This window comes from Cottoperca gobio, chromosome 14, assembly GCF_900634415.1.
Source record: "Cottoperca gobio chromosome 14, fCotGob3.1, whole genome shotgun sequence".
NCBI classification, from domain to species: Eukaryota; Metazoa; Chordata; class Actinopteri; order Perciformes; family Bovichtidae; genus Cottoperca; species Cottoperca gobio.
The window spans coordinates 23403071-23412086 of record NC_041368.1 but is presented as its reverse complement, the minus strand read 5'-3'; positions in this window follow the sequence as shown (position 1 = coordinate 23412086).

The following is a 9016-nucleotide window of genomic DNA, read 5'->3' as shown; positions in this document are numbered from 1 at the left end:
TAATATTCAATTGTTTAATTTAAAACATGAGTTGCAACCTTTCATGTCACAGAGTTTTTATTGTAGCTGCAGAGGAGTTATATGAAAATCTGTTATTGTTAATAGCAAACATTCAGGTCACAGTTGATGCTTTTGTTAGTGAATTAAAGCAGAATCACATTTATTTTACATATATTTAACAATCGCACAGTTAATTCATCCAAAGAAAGATTTAAATAGCGTTTGGGAAAGAGGGTTAAGAAAAAGTGAATAAAAAGCTTTTCTATGAATCAAACTTCACATTGTTGGAGGATCACAGTGCGTCTTACTTCCCTCAGTGTCTTCATTCTACCACGGTGACCTTGATGTGACTGCAGCTTAAAGAAAATGTATACGTTCTTCTCTCAATTCATCACGGCTCCCACGCATCATTACGGGTAATTGATTTGTGTGCTAAGTGATTCCCCCCTCGTCATTCACTATTGGCCTTGAAGTAATTCAGCGGGTTAAAGCATCTCCGCTCTTATTACAATACAACATCGTTTTACGCCTGCGGGAAGGAAGCACAGAGCAAATAATTCTCTGTCATCTGGCTTTATAGGAAGTGTTAAAATCACATTTTATTGGTGTACTTTAGATCTGAATCCCCTCTTACACACAATCCTCTGTTTAATTTGCATTACTGCTCTTTACTCTACAGTGACATGTGTTTGTGTTATATGATGAGCATCATTTCAGCACTTAACAATGCAGCTCAGCTTTATAAAACATTTAAGGAAGGAGTTTTATGTTACACTGGGAACAATCAGCATAAACATTTTCTACATCCATTGCAAGGGAAACTGAAGTCGCTTCTACAATTCAGCACCAGAGCCATGAAAAGGGAGAAAATCACTGTTATCACCTGCATCTATCAGCGCAGAGCCCCGAATGTACTGTCAGCAGCACGATAGCTATCAGCGCAAGGTGATGAAACTCCACACAGATGACCTGAGACAGTTGATTACTGCACCACCCTCCACCATGATTTACAACATCCCGGACGATGCATTCATCAGTGTTTGTTTTACACAAACAGTGCATGAATAAGAATGCTCAAGTCCTGATAGGACTCCCGTTGAGCTGACACCCTCCATTTGAGCTTTTACGCTGCACACATCCAGGAGATGAGTCCTGAAAGTGTAGCGTTGAGCACATGTTTGTGTGTCGCTGGCGGTCCTGCTGCCTGTGATGTCTGCAGTGTCCTGGTTATTAAAACATGAAAAGTCTTTGCATAATGGCTCATCTCAAAACATCATTAAGCATGCATTTAATCATGTTTGAATACATTTGTTAATTATCTGGTGAAGAGCTTTTATTTTGAAAATGCAAATGGATCTGCACCTTGTGCTGTGACTGCGTCCACCATTTATTTCCCCACAGTTTGGTACTGTTCTGAAACTAAACTTGACCAAAGAGGATTATAAGTGTGTGTGTGTGTGTGTGTGTGTGTGTGTGTGTGTGTGTGTGTGTGTGTGTATTTTGCCTCTGTTCACTGGTGATTTAGTTCTGGAAAAAGTTTGCTTTAATTCAAAGCCATAATTATGTAAACATTTCTGTTTTGAGCTGACACTATGTAACTTTTGAAAAAGTTGAATTCACTGCTGCTACAGTCGAACTTGTTCTCGTACAACCAGCGACTTGTTTTAGATACGTTCCTGCGCCCGTCCTCTAACTCTGTGATGCTTCTCGTGTTACTGTTACAAACATGTACAAAGATCAGCCTTTCAACTGATTCATCACTAAAGTGAAACAAGGTGTAAAACTCGGTATCGCACCAGGACACATGTTTGTTTCCCTCCTGAGCTACTGAAACTGTTTCTCACTCTTCCTTGTACTGCTTACTGATCAAGCCATTGGAGTCGTAATTACGAATGGAAACAACGTGAACACACCGCACGTGTCCCCGCTGTGGGACGAGTAAAGGATTTCTGATTCATAATTCTTAAAAGGTCCAATTTGGAACCCATCTTCTTTTGGTCTGAAGACGAGAACCTCTGGGGTTATTCAGACCAGGACTTCCTCTTCCTTGTACTGCTCATTGTTAACAGTCAGATTAATAATTTGAGACGTGAGAATGGAGCTGGAGATGGAAGATGACGTCTATGACCGGATTCCTTCACAAGTTGCCAGGTTACGAGCTAATTTTAAGCTGAATCATCATCAAACGATGGCCGATGGTTTCTGAGGTCGCAGTTCGGCCAATGTGTCTTTTGCTCTTCACACTGTTTACCTGCATTCATCCAAAGCCTGCTCGAACGTGATTGGTCAATACTCGGACCACAAAGGTAAACCAGAGCACATCCGTCTCAAAGGAGTCAGTCCGACTAATACAGATTCCAACTTGTTTTATCTTCTTTCCTCTGAGTCTTTCAGATTCATACATTTAAGAAGATATTATTCATACAGATTAAGGACGGGGAACACATAAGGAAAGAGAATTTGTTCTTTTCATCTAATCAGAAGTATAGTTTGGGCTTTTCAAACAGATGTTTCAAAGTTTGGATCAAAGACGAGATGATCCAGCATTATTTTTTGCAGCGAGGGCCCTAAAATGTTGGAACAACTTGCCCGAGGTAATATGATGAGCTAAATGCAACTTTTTTAAAGACACAACATAAAAGTAATTTTTCTAATTTGGATTGTAATAAAACTGTATTGTTGCTGCATGAACACTCGCAGTGTGTTGTCTGGGGCTCGGGATGTCGGGACGCTTCGGCTGACCAAACTTTATTTGCAAGTTTAGAGCATCATGAGGATCGAAGTCAGTTACTGACGGCAGAACACGAAGCTCGTGAGAGCCTTCACCCATCAACCCTTCACCCATTAACCCATCACCCATTAACCCTTCACCCATCAACCCATCAACCCTTCACTCATCAACCCTTCACTCATCAACTCTTCACCCATCAACCCTTCACCCATCAACCCTTCACCCATTAACCCATCAACCCTTCACTCATCAACCCTTCACTCATCAACTCTTCACCCATCAACCCTTCACCCATCAACCCTTCACCCATCAACCCTTCACCCTGCAACTTCCACCCATCAAAACTAAAACATGAAAACATAAACACTTCACACTCATCAAACCCTTCACTCATCAACTTCATCACCTCATACCCTTCACCCATCAACCCATCAACCCTTCACTCATCAACCCTTCACCCATCAACCCTTCACCCATCACCATTTAACACATAACCCTTCACCCATCAACCCATCAACCCTTCACTCATCAACCCTTCACTCATCAACCCTTCACCCATCAACCCTTCACCCATCAACCCTTCACCCATTAACCCTTCAAACCCATCAACCCTTCACTCATCAACCCTTCACCCATCAACCCTTCACCCATCAACCCTTCACCCATCAACCCATCAACCCTTCACTCATCAATCCTTCACCCATCAACCCTTCACCCGTTAACCCTTCACCCATCAACCCATCAACCCTTCACCCATCAACCCTTCACCCATCAACCCTTCACCCATCAACCCTATCAACCTTCACTCATCATCCTTCACCCATCAACCCTTCACCCGTTAACCCTTCACCCATCAACCCATTAACCCTTCACCCATTAACCCTTCACCCATTAACCCTTCACCCATCAACCCATCAACCCTTAGCAGCGATGCCAGTTTCTCCACCCACAGCCTCCCCTATACATGTCATTTATTTAATCTTTGGGTCCAAATCATTCCAGTGTCTGTTTCAGCCTCAAACGTCTGCCCGAGTGCTGACACACGTGGGCCTCAGATGGATCAGTGGATAGCACAATGAATCGTATGTATCTGCAGATTACAAGCTTTTTATTGGAATGCCCTTCACTGTGTATGAGCACAGCAATGGCGAGTGTAAATATGGTTCAGTAATCAGCAGTGGGACTGATGCAGAGTTCAGTTCATGCCTGTTTGCATGTTAATTGATTAAACCCCGCCAGGCTGAGAGGACAGAAAATAGTGCTGACGGACTTGCTCTCTTTATTTACGGCTACATGACACTGTCTGCCTCTTTTATGGGATCTTATACAGAAATATGGCTGCTAGAGATAATGATTTTGGGCACTGATGCATCTAGATACTACCGGGAGAGCGTTTATGAACATGAATTTGTTTATCAGAGGGCATCGTATTACAAAGTGCTCGCTGCAGCTCTGAGTACGCCACTTACTGCAAGAAATGTGTCTTTTAGTTCAGACAGGTTGGAAAAATAAAGATAAGTCATATTTCCAAAGTTTGCACCACTGCTTTACAAACTAATGACATTAAATCCAAAGAGACAGATTCAGTTTCAGCTTAATCTGGGACAAAGTTGGCCTCAGACACTTGTGTGGAAATACACTTGAAGCTGTCAAATCATTTCTAAATGGGACAGAATGCTGTGAAACTTCTTCAGTGTTGAGATGAAACACTGTGTAAGTTATCTGTTCATATACTTTTACATTTATTTTCCAAATAACAATAGCTTTACTATTTGAGGCTTTAAAATATAGCCTCTTTTTCAGGAATATATGTTTCATCCACGATGCGTTTATGATGATTTAATACTATTATATTATTATTTAATACGTAATATAAATACTTATACATGCATGCAGCCATGAGCTGTTACTAAGCAACAGTTGCTGTATTTGGGAGATAACAGAGTAGAGTTAGGAGGACGGATGTTGAGGAAAAATATTAATAAAATATATTGGATGCTATGAAAATAGAGATACTGTCTTCGTGATGAGCACAGTGGGATGGAGGTTCAGGTCCTGTCTGTGAAGCTATTACTGCTGTAATCAGGCACATGGTATGTACTTTTCATTGTGGTCCACAACGAATCATTTAGTCCATGAAATGTCAGACAATAGTGATAAATGTACATCACACCCCCCCGAGCCCCGAGCTCATGTCTTCCACTGAAGAACGTTTACAATGATATCAAAAAGCTCAAATTTGAGAAGCTGGAAGCCACAAATGTGGCTCATAATCTGTCAAAAGTAGGAACACATCCCACTTATCTGTTATCACAAACTGTTTTTAAAAGCCAAATGTACGTCGCACACAGCTGGGATTTGGTTCCTCAAATGTGCAAAGCCACAGAACCCACATACCTTTTCATTACTTTGGCTGATTACCCGACAGTCTGACACATGCTTCGTGTTTGCAATTGGCTCATTTCACTTATGAACTAGTGAAGGAAAAAGCAATCACACACACTGGTGTGTAGCTGCCAGGCGGGGCTAATGGATGGGGGAACAATATGACACTTTGTCATGTTGTCTCTCTGGTGGGGCGTCGGTTCAGAAAATGCTTAGAAGTTTAACGTGGAGGATTTGCATTGGTTTATTACACGCGTCCCAGGTTTTCTAACATGTTGTCACACCTCAGTCAGTCGTATACACGTAAACTGATTGTTTCTGTTTGTAGGAGTTGTTTTCTGCTCAAGTCATAATTATATTTAATATAATTTAATTCCAGCATCAGTGAGGGATTAAGAGTGGTTTAGTTGTTGCACAGTGAGGAAAGTGACAACACCGGTTGTACGGAATAAACGGGACATTTTACCATTTTACCGCAGGCCTCCACCAGGGGCTCTGCAGGCCTCCACCAGGGCTCTGCAGGCCTCCACCAGGGGCTCTGCAGGCCTCCATCAGGGCTCTGCAGGCCTCCACCAGGGCTCTGCAGGCCTCCATCAGGGCTCTGCAGGCCTCCACCAGGGGCTCTGCAGGCCTCCATCAGGGCTCTGCAGGCCTCCACCAGGGGCTCTGCAGGCCTCCACCAGGGCTCTGCAGGCCTCCACCAGGGGCTCTGCAGGCCTCCATCAGGGCTCTGCAGGCCTCCACCAGGGCTCTGCAAGCCTCCATCAGGGCTCTGCAGGCCTCCACCAGGGGCTCTGCAGGCCTCCACCAGGGCTCTGCAGGCCTCCACCTGGTGCTCCGCAGTGCTCCTTACCAGAAATATAATTATATAAAGAAGTTTTTGCTTTTGAGGGTTAATTCCTGCACGAACGTATTCAACCTGAGGAAAGCTATTAAACTCTAAGTGGTCAATTATTCTCAGCGGGCAATGTAAATATAGAAAGGCTCAAATCCACTCAAAGAGATCGAGGCGTGTTTCACACTCGGATCCTATTTACACCTACTGTTCTCATTGTCCGTCGCACAACTCAAGAAGTCGAGTCAAGAAGCAGCCAGACGTGAACAGCTGTTCCTCCTGCAGCTGGAGTCATTGACATCTGGAAGTTGAAGGAAACTGAAAATATTATATTTGATTTGTTTCCTATATTCAAAGCATACAATAGTTTCCCTGAGAGTGGAGCTGCTGTTATCAAACCATCACTTTGACACGCACTGGCACTCCAATAAGATAATTATGACAAATTAAACATATGAAGTATGAAGATGTTGAAAGTAGACTTGGATTCAGTGGAGAAATTTAAACGTTATCATTATGTTTTGTTTTTATCTGATGCCTTTGTGTATCGTAGCTGCTGACAGGCATACTTTTTATTAATATTTTATATATATTAACTTGTTTGACATGTCAATAAAAGGAGGATTTGGAAGAATTCTATAATTTTGCGGATGTAAAGGTTTCAGCCAGATGCACACTGTGCTGCGCTGCCTGAAGGTTAGCACAGATACACTGTAAGTAAGGTTTGTAGGTCATCAGAAAAAACAACAATTACAAAGTACTTCATGTTTGTTCTCAGTTGTAAGTTGTAAAAATATAGTTTTGTTTTCTGAAATAATCTAAACCTGCAATAACTCATTGTTGGCCACTAGATGGCAGCAGAAACGAGCTGTGAACATAACGTCGACATATTATCACTTCAGAGAGCAGTTTTACCAAGATACAAGAAAAAGCATCTTGTTTTCACAGTCCAGTCGTTGTTTGTTTTTATGGAACATAAAAAAAGCATAAATATCGTTATTATAATAATTGTATTTATTAAATTTGTGTGCTAAATTAATACTTTTGGTCCCAATTAAGACAATAAACCCTCTGAGAACGATGGTGACTCTGGGGACTGGATACATCGGCGCACACGTCTCCTCTATCAGCACACGTCGCTCTACACTAATATGGAATCAAGATATCATCAGAAACCTGTTCAAAGTCTTCCTGCTCTGCTCTCACTCTTATCTAATTTCAGGAAACTCTTCCCTGTGTATTGAGCTCTCACTCTATCAAATGTCATATTTATAAAAGCTGTCACTCCTCTTTTTTAAATGTGCAGCCAGTCTGCCCACCTGCTCTTATTCCTCCATGTGTTATTTAGTAGATGTGTCTTGTGTGAGCGATCTCGCTCTTGTTTGTCTATAAAGCTTGTTGTGCCTGCCAGCTCTTCACAAAGCTGTTCCATAAAGTCTTGATGTCTCCATATTTCACAGACTTCTCTGCACGTTCTTCACAAGTCAATCACATTTAAGTTTTTTAAACTAACACAGTGAAGTGGATGCCGCTGCCTGTTTAAGGACACTGGGTTCAGTTTGGACGAGCAAAAACGACAAAACTGGGGCAGCAGCAGCAATAGTTGTAGTATTGCATGTGGGGAGAATTTGCCCGGGGCAAGTGGAAAGAGCCAGCGGGACAAATGCGACCCGGCAGAGGTCTCGTCCGTGCACTCGGATGTTCTGTATCAGAAGCAACACGATGAGATGTGCAGAAAACTCCAACCAAGCAACACTGCAGGAGCACAAGATGCTACTACCCAAAGTGTTGCCGTGGTCTCTTTAGTATATCTTCTTATCATATTGTAGCAGAAGGTCCTTTTATTGATCAGCCACCAGCTGCATTCCAACATACACAATTAGTTTCTCTCCGAGTAAAGAGAGACGAGATTTGCATCGTGTGTACATAAACATATTTGCACCATTAGCGCGCTCAATATCCCGCCTTCCTTTCCCTCCCACTGAATTCCAATCAGGTGCTTCCCTGCCGTGGACGTGATTAAACATCTGTGCTGGTGACACCAGAGGGCTGCACTTCAATACTGCCGGGGACACGGATAGATTACAACACTATGTAGTAAATACTTCTCTGCTTCCTGCAGCATAAATTGAATCGCCTGCTTCCACGCGTGGACTCAGTTCTGGTTTCACACAGTAAAAACTATTTAGGAATCAAGATTCCAGATGTAAAAGTAACAGACGCTGTCTGTCTCGCTGCAGTATTTGATATTTATGGGGATTTGCTGCTCCATGTTTTGACCAAAATGAGTTTCTTATCAGCTGCCAAAACCGCAGGAAGTGAAGCCTGAAGGTTGTGATGGATCCTGCCTTGTTTCCGGATGTTTTCTCCATTACATGCAGGAGTGACAGGCATCTTTGATCTTCCCTTGTTTGTGTCAACATTCATCTTCATTAGCATGAAAGACGCAGGTTGCCAATTATCCGGGAACATTAATTTAGTCTTTGGCAGTTCTGTCTCAAAGTTGTCCTCGAGAGAATTAATTTATATTAAGTGTTTTTCTACCATATTTCAGGCGTCTGGAAAAACACTCCTTTTCTTCTGTGGACAAAATAATGGCAGTGCTTCCTCCTCCTCCTCCTCCTCCTCCTCATTATAGTCGCTTTATTTTGTTCACACAAGACAAATCCAAAAGTCATGCAGCTCTCCGGCTCCCTGTCGCTGGAGCTTGTATCTGTTTATCTGTTTGGGAGTCCTGAGCTGTCGGCCTACTTTAACGGACTCTTTGGCTGAAGGTACTGCAGCCGCTGTGGAGATGTTGTCACTGTGTGACTTCTTAATGTAATGGATCCAACAGTCTCAGATTGTGATTACTGTTGATGTGTTCAGCAGAACACAGTGTGGGATGTGAGAGGATGTTTTATGTTGTAACGGAAACTTTCTAACAACAAAGTTAAAATGATAAATAATGAACTTTCTCTCGAGCAACATCCACACAGCCTGTTCCTTCAGCTTGCTTTATTCATGCTCTGCCTTGTTTTGATCAAGACATCACCACAATCTTGTAATTCATGCAGACACATAAT